The sequence below is a fragment of the Dromiciops gliroides genome, chromosome 4 (assembly GCF_019393635.1).
Source record: "Dromiciops gliroides isolate mDroGli1 chromosome 4, mDroGli1.pri, whole genome shotgun sequence".
NCBI classification, from domain to species: Eukaryota; Metazoa; Chordata; class Mammalia; order Microbiotheria; family Microbiotheriidae; genus Dromiciops; species Dromiciops gliroides.
In genome coordinates this window covers 76178364-76198729 of record NC_057864.1, presented here as the reverse complement: position 1 = coordinate 76198729, position 20366 = coordinate 76178364, and the positions used below count along the sequence as shown (strand labels likewise).

At 37.8% G+C, this 20366-nt stretch overlaps 1 pseudogene; it reads left to right on the top strand.

Moving 5' to 3' along the window:
• Nucleotides 1-4060, top strand: part of LOC122754621 — a 32455-nt pseudogene extending 28395 nt beyond the window's left edge.
• Nucleotides 4061-20366: the final 16306 nt, after the last annotated feature.

Sequence of the window (20366 nt, the reverse complement as noted above, 5' to 3'; positions counted from 1 at the left end):
GATTGATGATATGTGGTGATAATTAATGCAAAAATAATTTATCTATTTTACCCTTAATAAATGATATTGCTCTATCAGTTACTCTTGATTTTTGTGGTAGTTTATAGCAACTCAGAAGGTTTTTTGAGTATCTTATGTTCATCTGCCTTGCTAAAATCATATATTAATTCAATTTCTGTTGTTGAGTGTACTGTATTGTCTAAATATATAATTATATTATTTACAGAGTTTTATTTCTTCATTGTTTATTCACTAAATTAAAGGAATGGTTAGTCCTTTAATTTCTTTGTTCATGGCATTCTAAGAGGATGATAAATAGGAATGTGATTAAAATAGACAGTATTGTTTGTAACTTTTAAATTTAGGGATTCTTTCAATGTTTCTCTGTTGACTATTATGTTGTCTTATTATATTAAACACATTTATCATATTTAAGATGGCCTGCTGTTCTTTTGTTTTAGTATCTTTTACATGAATAAGTTTTTATTAAAAACTTCTTTTGCATCCAATGATCTGACATACTATTTAATTTTTCTTTGGTTAATATGGTTTATTATTTTAGTACCTTCTCTGTGCTACTTCCCAAAATTGCACTCCAAGTTAAGGGTTGGATTATCCGATGGATGTCTTCTCTTGAAAGTTCTAAGGCTCAAAGTTTCTATACTCCTAAAATATAGCTCACAATTCCCCACCAATGAGATTACATTTAATAGTCAGCCAATAGACACAGTTAACTCGAAGCAAAGGCATTTACTGAAATGACATACTATGAACAATAGCTACAAAATTCCTCTTACCCCAAAACTGGGCCATGCCCTTCCACAATTGCACATAATGCCTATGAGGTTGTGTTTCTTGGGTCTACTCCCCTTGACTCTACACACCAGAGTTAGTTCTCCTGAATCCATAGTCAGCTCTTTACTCTGATGCCAAAAGTCTCACTCCTTGAAGTAACTTCTAACCAAGAGCACTGCTCCTTTCTGTGTATATGTCTGTGTCTCCATAGAGTGTGCATCTTTGCTCTCAATGGGTTATGTTTTACCTCAAACTCTAACTGATTAACTCTCAAACCTGCTCCTGTTGGATATAGTTGTCTTTTATTGGGTAAGTAGCGCTACTACTGGATATCTTGGCTAAGGCAGCAGGGCTTTTTTGAGGATCAAGTGAGATAATATTTGTAAAGCACTTAGTACAATGCTTAACAATAAATATTTGTTTCCTTCCTTCCTGAGCTCTGGGGAGGATATTAGTCAGGTTCTAGTTTCTGCCTCTCCTCTTTACATTACATTGATTCCTTGTTTTACACCATCCTAGTATTGTGGTTTAAAATCTTATTTATTAATAATGAGCACTTTTAATTAGCTAGGAAGTTGGTCAGGACACCCTGATCAGCTGATTCCCTTCCCCTGTCCAGTGGGCGAAACAACAAAAGGGACAAAGAACAGAGACAAGAAGATGTTAATTTAATAAATAAGGTGCAAAGATGTATCTGGTAAATTACTCCTTTGTAAATTGGGAAGAAATTCTCCTTAATTAAATGAGAAAAGATTCAACTATTGGCTGGCTGATTGTTGTCCTTTGTTCTAGAAGAGGACCAAAAACCACTAGTTGGCAAAAAATGGGCAATATCCCCGGTGGCTTTTAAAAAGAAAGGAGTAAGCTCAGTCATGGAGAAACTTTAACAAGGATGTACCCTAGCATTCTAGAAGGGATTATTTTTTGCCTGTGGCCTTTGAGCTTCTACCGGAGGGCAGCAGAATGGGAGAAGAGTATTTCTCTCTCTATCCCCCCACCCATCTCAGCCATTGCAATGGTATCTTGAAGCAGTGTTATTAGTCCAGCAGGAAAAAAATCATATCTAGCAGGGAGTGAAAGAGACAGTCAGTGGAGATACCTCTGAAGATTGTGGCCCCTGCTAGTTCAATACCTAAAAGAGATCAAATAAAAAGGAAAAGGTCTTTCATGTGCAAACATTTATAGCAGTTCTTTTTTGTGATGGTAAAAAAAAAAATAACAAAACTCCCAACCCCGGAAACTAAGAGGATGTCCAACAATTGAGGAACAGCTGAATAAGTTGTAGAATATGAATATGTTGGAGTTTTATTGTGCTATAAGATATAAGGAAATGAATGGTTCCCCAAAAAGGATGTGGAAAGACCCCTATGAACTGATGTAGAGTGAAGTGAACAGAACCAGAAGAATTTATCCTACCATCATCAATATTATAAAAATGAATGTTTTTGAAGATTTTATAAACTGACAAAGAATGAAATGAGCAGAACAATTTATACAATGACAACACTGTAAAAATAAACAATTTTGAACACTGTAAGAACTCTGATCAATACAATGACCATTCATGATTCCATTATGAAACATATTATCTATTATAGGAAGGTGATGGATTTAGTGTACAGAATAACACACACATCTGTGTGTATGTACAAGTGTACAGCCATTGGAAGAATTTGTTTTATACGACTGGGCATAATTGTTACAAAAAAATTTGCTTGTTTTATTTCTAAACTTAATTTAAATAAAAATTTAAATTTAATAACTGCTTGTTGACTGATTGAGACCGATGTTTGATGACACCCATTCCTGTCAAGAATACCTCAAACCTTTTTCCAAAAGGCTAGCAAATCACCACTCTTCTATACATAGAATTGGCCAAAAATGATGAAAGTTGCTTCTCAAGCTCTAGTCATTCCAGCAGCTCACTGCTAGCAAAGAAAAAGGAACATGTTCAGCCAATGAGAATGATAAAACTTTCAAAAAACTGCGGTCCAGTAAACCACTGGTGTATCCTAATTTCCTTATGAATATCCTTCTTAATGGCTCAGAAAGACCAAGGAACAGCAGTTTTCTATAAGGCCAGTTTAGAAATTCAAACAGGAAATGCCTCCTGTGAGGAAAGAAGTTGCTCAAGTTTCAGTTTTCCTCAAGGTGATTAATCTCAAAACTGGAAGAGACTAGAATGGTTTGCTAAAGAATTCTCAGGACTTCTTGCCAAATTGAAGACCAGAAAGGGTGTCCCACATCATTCAGGACAACTTGCCAAAAATCTGTTTCCATTTTCTAGTATGATGATTGTTCCTTTGAGAAAAAAAATGATCAAATTTATTGAATATTTAATGTAGTGAATTAGAAGGCGTAGATCTTCCCAGTGTCAGATGGCTACACTGATTCTCTTGTCACCAAAAAAGCAGACAGCTTTTTAGTCCATTGTAGCAACTAATACCTAAGGATGACATCATCCTCAAGTATGGGAGACAGTCACAGATACATTAAAACAACATGGTATGGGGCAGCTAGGTGGTGAAGTGGATAGAGCACTGGCCCTGGAGTCAGGAGTACCTGAGTTCAAATCTGGCTTCAGACACTTAACACTTACTAGCTGTGTGACCCTGGGCAAGTCATTTAACCCCAATTGCCTCACTAAAAAAAAAAAAGAAAAAAAAAGAAAAAACAACAACATGGTATTGGTGCTGGTAGTATTAGAAATATTTCTGGAATTAGCAAGTTTCATATAGATTTGGAACAAGAGTTAGCCAACCTACACAAGAAAGATGCAGCATTATTGTTTCCATCTTGCTTTATTGCTGATGACTCCACTCTCTTCACGTTGGTTTAAAATGATGCCAGTCTATGACATTTATTCTAATTCTGGGAACTGTGCCTCCATGATCCAAGGAATTCATAGCAGCAGAGTGCCAAAATAAATATTTCACCATAATGATGTAAACCATCTCAAAGAGCTGTTAAAGAAATCAGACCTATCAGTCCCCAGGGTTGTTGCATTTGAAATTGCTCCATGGATGGAGCAATATATCCACTTGTGTGGAAAATTTTTGTGACTTGGTCTATGAATATCAGACAATTATCTTTGTACATGAAGTCCATGTTGAAGATGGATGTATAGAACTCAAGATGGCAGGATAGAGTCACGCACAAAGTTGACATCATTACTGGAACACTTGGCAAAGCCTTTGATTGCACTGGTGGCTATATTGTCAGCACAAATCCTTTGACAAACACCATGTGGGCCTATGGCAGCTAGATGGCACAGTGGCTAGTGTGCTGGGTTTGAAATCAGAAAAACTCATCTTCCTGAGTTCAAATCTGGCCTCAGACACTTACTAGCTATGTGAACCTGGGCAAGTCACTTAACCCTGTTTGCCTCAGTTTCCTCATCTGTAAAATGAGCTGGAGAAGAAAATGGCAAACCAATTCAGTATCTTTGCCAAGAAAATTCCCAAATGAGGTCTCGAAGAGTTGGACAAGTCTAAAATGACTGAACAACACCATGAGCCTATGTTACTGGTTTTATTTTCACAATTTCCTTTCCATCCATGCTTCTGGGTTGGCTGGAGCTCTTCAATCTCTCCAAACCTTAAAGAGTATAGCCCTTCACCATCCATGACAGCGTAATGTCAAACTCATAAAACAGATGCTAATGGACACAGGATTCCCTCTGGTTCACTATCCCAGTCACATCATTACATTTTGAGTTGTAGAGGCAGCTAAAAACATAGAGATCTGTGCTGAACTAATAAGCAAGCATAATATTCACAACTAAATAATCAATTGCCCCAACATTTCCCCATGGGTTAGAGTTCCTTTGTATTGTTTCATCCCCTCCTCACACCCCATAGATGATGAAGTATTAGCATGAGAAACTGATGAATAATTGCTTGGGCTGGACCTGAAGGCTCACTCTTTAGCAGAGTTTCTATAGGATGTCCTTACACTTTGAAGTCATGAGTGAAAGAGAAAAAACCCATTTATTTGTCTTTTGTTTTTCCTTCTATTCATCTGTCCTTCCCCCTAACTCCTATCCCACTTAAGGAATTTTTTAAAAAAATAAAATAAATAAAGCCCTCAATATATGTTGGAATAGTCTGTGTCATATTTCATCTTCATTCTTTTGGAGTTCATTCATTTCCCTTCATAATCATTTCATTGATCACATATCTAGCCCTTCAAAGTTGTTTTTCTATATGATGTTGTGATCCTTGAATAGAATGTTCTCCTAGTTCTGCTCACTTTACTCTACCCCAGTTCATAAAAGTCTTCCCAATTTCTTATGAAGCTGCTCATTTTGTCATTCCTTACTGGCACAATAATTATTCCATTATTCACATCCTATATTTTGTTTAATCATTCCCCAATAGGAGGACACCATGCTGACTTTCCAATTTTTGGCCACCACAAAAAGAGCTGATATAAATATTTTTGTACACATAGATTATTTTCCTTTTTTGTGATTCCTTTGGGGTATAGAGTTTGTAGTGATATAATTTGGTCAAGGAGTATGCTAGTTTGGTAACTTTTGTAGTATAGTTACAAATTATAGAATATCTAGACAAATTGACAACTCCACCAACTAATGTGCATGTTTCCCATAGTCTCTCCAATATTTGTTTAGGAAGGCTATTTTGGCAGTTATGTAGAGAATGGGTTGAGGAAAGGAGACAAAGATTGGAAACAAGAACCATTTAGGAGGGTATTGTAATTGAATAGTCCAGGTGAGAGGTGATGAGCACTTAAACAAGGATAGTAGCCATGTGAAATTAGAGAACATGAAAGGTGTTGTAGATGTATAGATGGTGGTCAAGGAGGAAAAAAGAAAAGTGCAGAGGACAGAGATTTAGGGGATACACAAGATTATCAGATTATCAGTGGGTTGTAGATAATGATCCAGCAAAGGAGGCTGAGAAGGAACAGTTAGATAGGGAAGAGAACCTGGATAAAGCATTATTACAAAAACCATGGAAGGAGAGCCTATTTGTCTTTGCCTAATGCGTATGAGGTAGGACTTCAGTTGCTTTAATTTGCATTTCTCAAATTATTAATTATTTGAATTTCTTCTTTTGAAAACTGCCTGTTCATGTTCCTTGACCATCCATCTATTGGGAAATGGCTCTTGGTGTTATATATTTGAACCTTCCTTGTGGATCTCAGCTACAAGATCTTTATCAGATACATTTGCTACAAAGGTTTTTCCCAGTTATTTGTTTCCCTTCTAATTTTACCACTATTAGATTTGTTTGTATAAAACCTTTTTAATTTCATATAATCAAAAACATCCATTTTGTCTTATGTGAATCTTTCAATCACTTGTTTAGTCATGAACACTTACCCTTTCCATAGTTCCTTGCTTACTTCTCCCATTTGTTCATGATATGACCTATTATATCTTGGTCATGTATCTACTTGGAGCTTATCTTAGCATACAGTACAAGATATTGATCCAAACCTAATTTCTGCCAAACCTCCTCTCTCATCTTGATTCTTTCCTTTCCTGCTGCCCACAAACATGTTCAGCTCTTTTCCATCATTAAAACTTGACCATGTCTCCTCTTCACCCTCTCACATCTCATTCATTACCCCTGCCCAACCCCTCCAAAACTAGTTTTATCTTAGCATCCTTACCTCCTAGTCACTACTTAAACCCTTGTATTTATTCCCTCTCAGACTTAAAAATGTGCTCTCCCAGGTTACCAATGAGCTCTTAATTAAATCAAGTCAAGTCAAGAAGCACCCAATCAGGCACTAGAGATACAAAAAAAGGGCAAAAATCAGTCCCAGCTCTCAAGGAGCTCACAGTCTAATGAAGGAGATAACATGACTATGGACACTGTTGACTACCCTTCTGCCTAGATAGGCTCTCCTTCCATGGTTTTTGTAATAATGCTTTATCCAGGTTCTCTTCCCTATCTAACTGTTCCTTCTCAGCCTCCTTTGCTGGATCATTATCTACAACCCACTGATAATCTGATAATCTTGTGTATCCCCTAAATCTCTGTCCTCTGCACTTTTCTTTTTTCCTCCTTGACCACCATCTATACATCTACAACACCTTTCATGTTCTCTAATTTCACATGGCTACTATCCTTGTTTAAGTGCTCATCACCTCTCACCTGGACTATTCAATTACAATACCCTCCTAAATGATTCTTGTTTCCAATCTTTGTCTCCTTTCCTCAACCCATTCTCTACATAACTGCCAAAATAGCCTTCCTAAAGCACAAGTCTGACCCTGATCAGAAATTTTAAGGGGGTCTCTATTTCTTCTAAGAAAAAAAAAAACTCTTTCTTTGATATTTTTTTTTTGCAGGCAATGGGGGTTAAGTGACTTGCCCAGGGTCACACAGCTAGTAAGTGTCAAGTGTCTGAGGCCGGATTTGAACTCAGGTACTCCTGAATCCAGGGCCGGTGCTTTAACCACTGTGCCATCTAGCTGCCCCCTTTCTTTGATATTTTAAACCCTTCATTTTCTGGCTCCAACATACCTTAACAGACATTTCAAATCACATGCCTTCCCATACCATTTGTTCCAAGTAAAGTTTCCTTCTTGCTGTTCCATGACCTTGACACTGTATTTCCCACCTTCTTGCCTTTGCATAGGGATGCCTGTCAACTACATACTCTTTACCTCTACCTCTTAGCATCCTCAACTTCTTTCAAGGTTCAACTCAAGCATCCTCTCCTTAAGAAGACTTTTCCAATCCCCTTGATTGTCAGTGCTCCCTCCCTTCTCAAATAACCATACTATTTTATCTGTGTAAAGATTCCACCAACAGGGTTAGCTGTACCAAATCTGAAGCTCTACTATAAAGCAGCAGTCATCAAAACTATCTGGTACTGACTAAGAAATAGAGTAGAAGATCAATGGAATAGGCTAGGCATAGGAGACACAGTAGTAAATGACATTAGTAATGTTTAATAAACCCAAAGACTCCAGCTTCTGGGATAGGATTTCAGTATTTGACAAAAACCGCTGGGAAAACTGGAAGATAGTACGGCAGAAATTAGGCATAGACCAACATTTTAAACCTTATACTAAAATAAGGTCAAAATGGGTACATGATTTAGACATAAGAGGTGATACCAAAGGTAAATTAGGAGAGGAAGTGTGGGGACCGATTTTTTAACTGGGGAGTGTTAGCTAAGCGGCTCGCCACAATATTGGGGCAAGGAAGGAGACTGGCAGCCTCCCTCAAAACAGAGCAAGATTTATTTTAACAAGAACGAACTTAAAAAAAAAAACACACAAACAGGATCAGTAGGATCAAGGGAAAGGAAATAAAATGAGGAAAGGGAAATTATACAACCTGAAAAACACCACCACCCAGGAATCAGGTGAGAATACACAGCAGCACTCCTGTCGCCTTCTAGCTTCCAGCTAGAATGGTAAATTCTCCTCCCCCTTCCCAGCAAACCCCAGGCAGACCCAGCCAATTGGCTGGCCACTCTGACAGTCACATGACTGCCCTCACTAGGCTTCCAATCATTATAATTTTGCCAGGCTCATGTAGGCATCGTCGAGTGGTGATGACGTGAAGTGCCAGCACCATGGTGATGGCTACAACCAGTGAGTGGAGCACCATGCCGTTTGCGGAGTCCCAGAGGCCAGTGCATGCGCCAAGGTTTTTTTTTTTAATTCTAGCCAAAAGATGGGGTCATAAAAACCTCAAATAACAATTAATTCTTTACAGAAGGAATAGTCTACCTTTCAGATCTTTGGAAAGGAGAACAGTTTATGACCACACAAGAGAGAGAGAATATTATAAAATGCAAAATGGATGATTTTGATTACATTAAATTAAAAAGGTATTGTACAAATAGAAGCAATATACCCATAATTAGAAGGGATGCAGAAAGCTGGGAAACAATTTTTATGATCAGTACTTCTGATAAAGGCCTCATTTCTAAAATATATCAGGAACTAAATCAAATTTATAAGAATCCAAGTCATTCCCCAATTGAGAAATGGTCAAAGGATATGAACAGGCAGTTTTCTGATGAAGAAATCGAAGCTATCTATTGCCATATGAAAAAATGCTCTAAATCACTATTGATTAGAGAGATGCAAATTAAAACAACTCTGAGGTACCACCTGACACCTATCAGATTGGCTAATATGACAAAAAAGGAAAATAATAAACGTTGGAGAAGCTGTGGAACAATTGGAACACTAACGTGTTGTAGTTGGAGCTGTGAACTGATCCAACCATTTTGGAGAGCAATTTGGAATTATGCCCAAAGGGCTATAAAGTTGTGCATACCCTTTGACCCAGCAATACCACTTTGGGGTCTTTTTCCCAAAGAGATCATAAAAAAAGGGAAAAGGACCCACATGTACATAAATATTTATAGCTGCTCTTTTTGTGGTGGCAAGGAATTGTAAATTGAGGAGTTGCCCATCAGTTGGGGAATGGCTGAACAAATTGTGGTATATGAATGTAATGGAATTCTACTGTGCTGTAAGAAATGATGAGTGGGAGGAATTCAGAGAAACTTGGAAGGACTTGCATGAACTGATGATGAGTTAGAGGAGCAGAACCAGAAGAACATTATACACAGTATCATCAACATTATGTGTTTATCAACTGTGATAGACTAGATTCTTTTCACCAATGCAATAGTACAAGAAAGTCCCAAAGGACTCATGATGGAAAAGGCTCTCCAAATCCAGAAAAAAAAAAGAACTGTGGAATATAGATGCTGATTCAACTATACTATTTCTTTTGTTTTTGGTGCTATTGTTTTTCTTTTTTGAGGTTTTTCCTTTTTGCTCTGATACTTCTCTTATAACATGACTAATGCAGAGATATGTTTAATGTTATCATATATATGTATATGTGTGTATATATATATATATATATATATATATATATATATATATATATATATATATATATATATATATATATATATATATATATATATATATATATATATATATATCTCACCTATATCAGATTACTTGCTGTCTAGGGGAGGGGGGGAGGGAGGGGAGGGAGGGAGAAAAATTTGAAATTGGAAATCTTATAAAAACAAATGTTGAAAACTATCTCTACATGTAACTGGAAAATAATAAAATACTTTTATTAAAAATAAAGAAGTTATGGGAATTCAGAGAGAGCCAAAAAATAATTTCTCAAGCAACTTCCTCAGGGAGTATACTTGGTACTTAACAAGGAATTAAAAAAGAAAAAAAAAAGATTCCACTAACATAAATGTAAGCTCCTTGAGGATAGGTCTATTTTTTGTTTTATCTTTGTATACTCAGGACCTAGAATGGTGCCTTGCAAAAAGTTTGTTGTTCAAGTTGTAGGTGACTCTTTGTGACCCTATTTAGGGTTTTCTTGGCAAAGATACTGAGTTGTCAGTCATTTCCTTCTCCAGCTCATTTTATAGATGATGAAACTGAGGCAAACATGATTAAGTGACTTGCCCAGGTTCACACAGCTAGTTTCTAAAGCTAGATTTGAACTCATGAAAATTAGTCTTCCTGACTCCCAGTCCAGTGCTCTATCTACTGTGCCACCTAGCTTCTCCTTTGCTAAGGAAAAAAAGTAGGTTCTTAATAAATGTTTGTTGAATTGAGTTACTGCTTTTCTGACTCAATCAGACTCAAATGTCTGTTTTATATTTAAGTCTATGTTATTATTTGGGAATGATGTTAAGCTCATCAGTCTGTAGTTTCTGGAATCCACTTAAAATGTAATTTTGACCAAGTAGAGAAACAGCTCTCTACCTGAAATTTATAGAATGTCATATCTGGCATCAGAGAGACACTCAGGTTTAATCCCATCTTTTATGCTATCTGTGTGAACATGGGTAAGTTCCTAAAGTTCTCTGGGTTCTGCTTCCTCTTTTTGTAAAATGGGAATTATAAAGCACTGTCCTCACTGAGTTGTTGCAAGAATCAAATAAGATAATGTATGTAAAATGGTTTGTAAACCTTTAAGTACTATATAAATGTCATCCATTATTATTAAAGACCCAGTCCAAGGGCTCCTGCCCTCTTTGCTTTGATGCCTATGGAAAATGGAGGTGGCTCTGGTGCCTATTTCTGAAACCCTCCCATTATTAACCTTGTTTAAAATTCCATTCTAACTTTTTAGCTTGACTACACAGCAATGTTCAGCCATGAGGAAATGAGTCAATCTTTTTCTCTTGGCTCAGAGTTCACCTGAGCATGCACCAAGGTCCCCTTGTTTGGTTGGGTGGGTTCAGCTTTATGAATGAATAGCCCCTTTAACAACAAACAATAGGATAAAGCTAAGCCTAGTGGAGAGGTGTTAATCTCCATTCAGGTAATTATTTCCAGAGAGTCCCAATTGAACTGAACTTGTTTGAATTTCTACTGTGTTCTGGAAAATTAACAGTCAACAAAAGGTGTAACATTAAACTTCCCTTTAATTGGGCAAATTTCTCCTGCCTGGTTTGTTGTTGTTCTTAGTGTGTGTGTGTGTGTGTGTGTGTGTGTGTGTGTGTGTGTGTGTGTGTGTGTGTGTGTTAACTTCAAAATCACTATATTCTACTGAAAGACTAAGTAGAAAAAGAATTCTTAATTGTTTCCTATTAATATGGAGTTTAGACAGTGGGTGATTCATTCCATTAAAGAATTTAATTCCTATTACATCTTTTAATTCAAAAATATATAACAGCAACATTTATAAAAGAGGTAGTTTGCTATTAAAGTTCACCTTTAGCTTACCCTCTGAAGCTCTGTTTTAAACTCCTAAGGTATGACTCTGGTGACCTGCAAATGTTTGCTGTCAAGAAGTTAAACATCATACCTTGGAAGGAGGAGTTTATAACAATCTGTTCCTGGTTGCAATTCTATTCCTCCTCACCCCCAAACTCTTTTATTTTTGCCACCAAAGCAATTCCAACTTTAGAGGGAAGTCAAGGCTGATCCCTGGTATCCAAGTTTTGTGCAGTCAAAGAAGGAAGATGCATGGGGTACTTTAAAAAACTAAAGGAGAAATTTAAGAAATGGAAAAATAGTTCTGTAGCTTCATTTTTCCAAACTTAAGCCTTGTTGGATACCTGCAAAATCCTTCTCTTGATCTGTGTTAATGGGAGAAGAGGGCATTATATGCTGCACAAAATAATGAAGTAGAGAAAACATGCCAAGTTCAGTGGAGAAAATGCATCCAGTGCTTAAAATCCACATGACTGGTTTGGTGTTGTTGGGTTTTGTCAGAAAGGACTTCTGAATGGTGTCTGTATTTTCCTAGCCATCTCTCCTGACTGACTAGAGCTGTACTCTGTGCATACAGAATTACTACTGCGGCTACCAGAGCTGCAGTGTTTTTAAGTATGCATGATTAGATACAACTAAAAAATGTAGTTTGGAACCATGTTTATGCCGTGCTCTGCATGGATTCCATTCCAACAATTTTTATGTGTCTCGTCTGTCAACTAATTTACTATTCTCTTAAAACCTCAGTTTTCTTTAAAAGCATATTGTTATTTCTTGATTTAGTCTTACTACCACTTGTATGCCAAGTATCTCATATCCCTCAACAGTATCTATCAGCTTTCAAGTAAAGGTAAGAGTTTATATATGAGCAAAATACCTCAGACTCCAGAGATGGCAAGCTTCTCTGATGATGATAACCAGGCTTCCATCTGTATAGGGTTGTCCTACCCTCCACAGCTGACATAAGTGAACTTCCTCATTATCTCATCATGAGTTATACAATATTATCATGCTATGTCACATTTATAATTGGATTAATAGTATACTGTCAAGAAATTAATTCCCTTTTATGTAATAGCATTTCCACACAACCTGCTCTGCCAAGATACAATGCCAGAGCAGGTCACACTAAAACATGGTTGAGATAAGCTAGGCACAGATTAGTCAGTCATTCTACTGTAGATGCCATTTTGAAAAGCCCTGTATCAATTCATAAATACGTGTTCTCTCATCAGCTTCTTGAAAATGAGCAGATACGTTATATATTTTTCCATGTAGATAAAAGTATTTTAGAAAAGCAATCAAGTGATACTCTGATGCCTCATCTTGGCACGAAGGTGATCCTGGATTCCCAAAGGTTATGCCAGCAGATCAAGAGCTCTGAAACTAGCATAGCTGGAAAACCTCTGAGCATGAGCTCCAAAGGTACTACTGTACCATCATCTGAGGATCAACTTAGCTATGTTCGAAAAGGCTTATCACTTTAAGGTTTGCTATGGAGCAAGACATTTTTTTAGCCACAGTAACTCAAATAATTTCAGAGCTGGAAGAGCAGAGGACAATTGGTCCAGGCCATATGTGAACAAAAATACCCTCTACAATATCTAAACAAGTGATAATACAGCCTTCATATTGTCACAGGGAAAAGGTGGGGGTCCTTAGATATTTCTCTGTAAAGAATTACACTCTCACACACAGTCCAATTCGAATTAAAGTGGTCTTTTATTTGGCACTAGAGACAGTAACCAAGTGGGAAGTCAAAGACTTCACCCCCAGGGAGAAGGTGAATTAGAAACATCCTCCTTCCAGAACAGAAGGAAGGCAAAAGCTTTTATAGAGGATAGATGGAGTGGACAACTGAAAAAAGAAAGTTCCTTTTTGGTGGGGGGTGGGGAAAGCTTGGATGCTTGTCTTATTCCTGAGAGCCAAGGGGATATTTTTTTTTTCTTTTGGGAATGATGGTCTTGACCTCTGGGGTTATCTCTGTGTCCTAGCTCTAGTCAAGTAGTAGCTATTCCTAAGTGACTTTCCTGATATAAAATTTTATCTTGGGGGCAGAGTCAAGATAGTGAAGGATAGGCAGTGACTTCCTGGAGCTTTCCCCAAGAACCCTCCAAATACTTTCAAGTAATGCCATAAGACAATTCTTGGAGCAGCAGAACCCACCAAAGGATGGGGTGAGATCATTTTCCAGCTAAAGATGTCTTAGAAGGTCAGCAAGAAAGATCTGTTGTGCCAGGGTGGGAGTGGAGCACAGCCCAGTACAGACCAAGCCAGTGCAGATCCAGCCCCAGAGGAGCCTCAGAATCAGGTGCAGTGGCAGCTACTTCTGGAAATCAGCCCAGGGATGGCGAGGGAGTCAAGCAGTTGACTAGGGGGAGATTACAGAGGTCTCTTTTCTGGTGCTGAGGCAGGACTCTGTTGTTTTACCAGAGCTAGGGCCCAAGTCAGAGTCTTGAGTGGCAGCCCAGGTGGGGGAGGGACCAAGGCACACCAGAGCCTACAGCCACAGTGGAACAGGATTCTTTCCCAGATCAGAGGTCAAGCAGGGCTGTGGTTGCTTGCAGACCAGACCACAGGCCAGGGGAGTGGTGAATGTGCCTCTCCTTAAATTTTACCACATGGGATCCCCTGAAGCTTGGGACAGTGGGTCCTGGAGTCAGTGCCCCACTTTAAGGAGTTAAAAGTCAAGAAATAGGCTGCTAAAATGAGCAAACAGAAAAAAAAATGCTGACCCTAGAAAGTTTCTTTGGTGACAAGGAAGATCAAAATATACCTCAGAAGAAGATAACAAAGTCAAAGCTCCTACATCCAAAGCTTCCAAGAAATATATGAATTGGTCTCAGACCATAAAAGTGTTCAAAAAGGACTTTGAAGATAAGGTAATAGAGGTAGAGGGAAAAATGGAAAGAGAAATGAGAGTGATGCAGGAGGGTCATGAAAAAAAGTCAACAGTTTGAAAAGCCAAATTGGCCAAATGGAAAAGGAGGTACAAAAACTCTCTGAAGAAAATAATTGCTTAAAAAGTAAAATTGAACAAATGGAAGCTAATGACTTTATGAGAAATCAAGACACAATAAAGCAAAACCAAAAGAATGAAAAAATAGGGGGCAATGTGAAATATCTCCTTGGAAAAACAGCTGATCTGGAAAATAGACCCAGGAGAGAGAATTTTTTTGTTTTGGTTTGGTTTGGTTTTTTGTATTTTGTGTGTGTGTGTGTGTGTGTGTGTGTGTGTGTGGAGCAATGAGGGTTAAGTGACTTGCCCAGGGTCACAGAGCTAGTGTCAAGTGTCTGAGGCTGGATTTTAACTCAGGTCCTCCTGAAACTGAAGCCAGTGCTTTATCCACTGCACCACCCAGCTGCCCCAGGGAGAGATAATTTGAAAATTATTGGACTACCTGAAAGCCATGATCAAAAAAAGAGATCATCTTCCAAGAAATTGTCAGGGAAAATTGCCCTGATATTCTAGAAACAAAAGGTAAAATAGAAATTGAAAGAATTCACTGATCACTTCCTGAAAGAGACCCCAAAATGAAAATCTCCAGGAATATTATAGCCAAATTCCAGAACTCCCAGGTCAAGGAGAAAATATTGTAAGCAGCCAGAAAGAAAGAATTCAAGTATGGTGGAGCCATAGTCAGGATAACCCAAGATCCAGCAGCTTCTACATTAAAGGATCAGAGGGCTTGGAATATGATATTCTGGAGGGCAAAGGAACTGGGATTACAACCAAGAATCACCTACCTAGCAAAACTGATTATAATCTTTCAGGGAAAAATGGGAATTCAATGAAAGAGAGGACTTTCAGGCATTTGTGATGAAAAGACCTGAACTAAATAGAAAATTTGACTTTCAAATATAAGACTCTAGAGAATCATAAAAAGGTAAACAGGAAAAAGAAATCATGAGGGATATTAAAAGATTACACTGTTTACATTCCTAAATGAGAAGATGATACTTGTAACTCATAAGAACTTTTTCATTATTAGGGCAGCTGAATGGAGTATGTTTAGACAGAGAGCACAGGTGCGAGTTGAATATGAAGGAATGATATCTTTTTTTTTTTTTTAGTGAGGCAATTGGGGTTAAGTGACTTGCCCAGGGTCACACAGCTAGTAAGTGTTAAGTGTCTGAGGCCGGATTTGAACTCAGGTACTCCTGACTCCAGGGCCGGTGCTCTATCCACTGCGCCACCTAGCTGCCCCGGATGATATCTTTTAAAAAATAAAATTAAGGCATTAGAGGAATGCACTGGAAGAAAGGGAAAGGGAGAGGTAGAATGGGGTACAGTGTCTCACATAAAAGAAGGAAAGGCTTATGGAGTGGAGGGTAAGATGGAGGAGGTGCGGGAAAGTTAGTGAGCCTTACTCTCATCAGAATTGGCTCAAAGAGGGAATAAATACACACTCAATTGGGTATAGTAATCTATCTTACCCTGCAGGAAAATAGGAAAAGAAGAGGATAAGGGGAGGGATTGAAAGAAGGGAGGGAAGATTGGGGGAGGGGACAGTCAGAAGCAAAACACTTTTGAGGAGGGATATCATGGGGAAGGAATAAGGATGGAGGGAAACAGTTAGCAATAGTAACTGTGAAAAAAATTTGAAGCAGAGGCAAGAGCAATTTAAGATGAGGAGGAGGATGAAGATGAGGAGGATGAGGAGGAGGATGATGCTGTTGCTGCTGCTGTTGATAAAATGTATGGTACTTATTTGCTGAGCTATTGTGAAGAAAATTCTTTGTCATATATTTGTTAACTATTATTGTTGCAATAATCAACATCATGGGTTTATTGTAAGGAAATCTCTCTTTAAAGTACTATATAAATACTGTTTACATAAAAAATGATGAGCAGGATGCTATCAGAAAAAGCTGGAAAGACTTACATGAGCTAATGCAAAGTGAAATGTACTGTATACAAAATAACAGATGATCTGCTGTGAATGACTTAGTTATTTTCAACAATACAATGATCCAAGACAACTCTGAAGGACTTATGAAAAATGCAGTCCATATACAGAGAAAGAACTGGTGGTATCTGAATACAGATTGAAGCACAATTTTTTTTAGTTCCTTTTTCTAAAGTTTTTTTGTCTGTTTTCTTTCACAACCTTACTAATATGGAAATGTTTTGCATGACTAGACATGTATAATTCATATTGAATTGCTTGAGTTCTTAGTGGGGTTGGGGAGGGAGGAATTTGGAACACAAAGTTTTAAAAATTGATGTTAAAATTTGTTTTTACAAAGTACCAGCCCTGGCTTCAGGAGGACCTGAGTTCAAATCTGGCCTCAGACACTTGATAGTAGCTGTGTAACCCTGGGCAAGTCACTTAACCCTCATTGCCCAGCAAAAAACAAAACACAACAAAACACAACAAACCCACAAAAACAAAACAAAACAAAATTTGTTTTTACATGTAATTTGGGAAAAAGAAAATTCTAAATTAAAAATAAAATTTGTCTCCCCTTACTTCTTATATGTGTCTGTTTTGATATCTAGTTGGACAATCTAAACTTTAATAATCCCTTAATATGCCTGTCCTGTTATCTGATCATCTTTGGTTTTGCTTCTTCCGAGTTATCCTAGGCCCCATGTCAATATGAAGACCTCTGCCAAGTAGGGAATCCTCTCCTTCTCTTCCTTTCCCATCTCTCCCACTCCTTCCTTCCTTCCTTTCCTCTCTCCATTCTCCCCCTTCCTCTTCCTTCCTTTCCTTCTTACCTCCCCAGGCAATTTCTTGCACTTCTGAGTAGCCCTAATTGTTGGGGAGTTTTTTTCTTTATATAGTTTTGAAATCTGCCCCTGCAACTTTGACTGTTCCTTCCTCTAGGGTCAATCAGAACTGAATTAATCTCTTTTCTATATAATAACTTTTCAACTACTTAAAGATAGCACACTTGTATTCTCTTCTCCAGGTTAAGCACACTAGATTCCTTCAATTAATTCTCAGATGGTATAACCTCTAAGCCCTTCACTATTGTGGTCATTCTCCTCTGGACATTCTCCAGCTCACTCATGTCCTTTCTAAAATGCCTTGTCCAGAAATAAACAGTGTAATGCAGTGGGGGGAAATGCTGAGTCTAGAGTTGGAAGACTTAGGATTCAAATCCTAACTCTTACACTAATAACCTGTGTGACCTTAGACAAGTTCCTTAACTTATCAGGGCCTCAGTTTCCTCATCTGAAAAATGAAAGGGTTGGACTTGATGACCTCTAAGATCCTTTTACGTCTCTATATTTCTGATCCTATAATCCAATACTCCAGATGTTTTCTGAGCAGAGCCCAGTAAAGTGGGCTATTCACCTCAGAGTCCTGGGCATCATGGCTCTCATAAAACAACCTGAGATCATATTAGCTTTGATCATATTGGAGTAAGAATGGCATCCTATAGACTTCCCTCATCTTGTACTTGTGAGGTTGATGTTTTGAACCAAAGTGTAAGACTATACTCTGTCCCTACTAAATTTCATCTTACCAGATGTATTATTCCAGTCTGTTGAGATAATAAAATAATAACAATAATAATAGCTAGAATTTATATAAATTCAACCTAGTCACTAACTAACCCTCCAAGATTTGCACCAGATTCAAATTTTATAAGCATTCCATCTGTGCCTTCATCTATATCATTGATGAAAATATTAAATGACAAAGGACTGAGCAGAAATACCTGAGGTGCCACAATATAGCCAACCCCCCAAGTTGACATGGAATTACTTCTAAGTCCAATCATTCTGCTAGTACTAAATCAGCTAATTGTATTGTTGTCCAGCCCATTTCTTTCCATCATATCTACAAAAATAGCATGAGAAACTTTGTCAAATGCTTTGCTAAAATCTGATGCAAAGTGAAGTGAGGAGAACTGGGAGAATAATTTACACAGTAACAGCTATCTTATAAAAATAATCAACTGCAATAGATTTAGTAACACTGATCAATACAATGGCCCACTACAATTCCAAAGGACTCATGATGAAAAATGCTGTCTGTCTCCAGAAGAGAACTGATGGTCTAGGAGTGCAGAATAATCATATTTCTTCCCATTTACTTGCATATTGACTTGTATTTCCTCTTTTGAAAATTGGAACATTTGCCCTCCTTTTTGGTCCTCCATGACCTTTCAAACACAATTGAATAGTCATCATCTTTCAGTGCCCTGGAATGCTGGGCCTGTTGACTTGAACTCATCGAGGGCAGGTAGGTCCTCTCTCATCCTCTATTTATTTTGGATTTCAGTTCCTTATTTGCTATTTTTGTCTGCCCTTTTCAGGTCAAAGATCATTCTTCAAGGAAGAGAAAACAGCAGTGAAACAAAATTTAGGCAACTTTAACTTCTATCAGCTGTCAGTCAGTTATCATTGTCCCACACATCCCAAACAGCTGTTCTGTCCCTTTTTTGGAGTCTCTTCTTTTCCCCAATACAGCTTTCAAAAAACCCTTTTTGCTGTCCTTAGTGTTCCTTGCCAACCTCATTCTGAGGTTCGGCAGGACTGATTCTCTTAGAGGTCCATATTATGTTTTTGTATGCATCTTCCTTTACCTTGTTTCTATCTCTTACATTTATTTTTTTCAGATCTAAAGCAGTTGATGGGTTCCCTGTGACTATCCATGATCCTCTCCATTGAATTCTCACTTTTCCTCTTCACTGCAGTTTTTCCTCTCTGTATCTTCAAAACTTCATTCTGTCCCTCCTAAGCTGATCTCTCCAGTATTGGCCATGGGAGCCAATATTTCCTTTCCCAGAACCTTTTGAAATGTGCCCTCATAAAATCTAGGGTGAATGTCAAATGACCCCTAGACATTTCTTTTTGACCCTATCATGAATTTTAAGATTGAGGAGCCATTTGCCCCCAGGGTTCCCAGAATTTTCTTCTTCAGTAACCAGTTGCTTCTTGTGGGCGAGAATCAGATCAAAACAGCAGTTCATTCAATGATGTTATCATTAAGACAAACCAAGTTCAAAGGGTGAAATCTAAATGGAATTTTGAATTTTGGTCAGACATTCTAAGGAGCAAGCCATTTCAATCTGGTACATCAAGAGGATTTTATCTTTGTTAGGACTTCATTATGCAAGAGATTTCACAATCCCCTAATTCTATTCATATTTAATTTGGCCAGTTTTTTATGCCCAAATCTTTTTAAACATGCAATCTGTCATAAACAATAGATACAGATAAAACCTTACTAAAATTCAGACCAATGAGGCAGCAGTATTGCCATAGGAATGTACCTAATGGTTCTGGTCTTATTCAACATTCAACAAATATTTACTGAACGCTGAGTTCAGGGATGTAATAATAGGGAACATTTATACATGGTTTTAAACTTTGTAAAATGCTTCACATACTTTATCTCACGTGGGCCTCACAACAACCCTGTGAGGTAGGTATCACAAGTTTTTACATTTGAGGAAACTGAGGTTCAGAGAGCTTTTGTAACTTGTCCATTTTCCCACAGCTAATGTGTCAGAAGTGAGATCTGTGCTCAGGTTTTCCTGACTCTAGGTCCAGTAATCTATCCAAGCACCAGGAATATAAACATGAATAAGCCACCAGATAAACAAATCACTGCCTTTGAAATTTTTACAATCTAGTTGGGGAGATATGGAACAACATCTGTAAAAAGTGAAATAAGACAAGAAGCTGCTTCCACTCACATTCCATTTAAAGGCTTCACAGCTGGGAAGGAAAGGTGCCAGGAAACACTTTTTTAACAGTCTCAAAAGGACTCCAATTCAATACGTTTGGGAACCATTGAACCGAAGCGTTGTTTTAATTAGCTTAAGTTACTGAATTATTTTTATTTGATTAAAAAAAATAGACAGATATAATGAAGTGTGACAAAGGAGACATGAACAT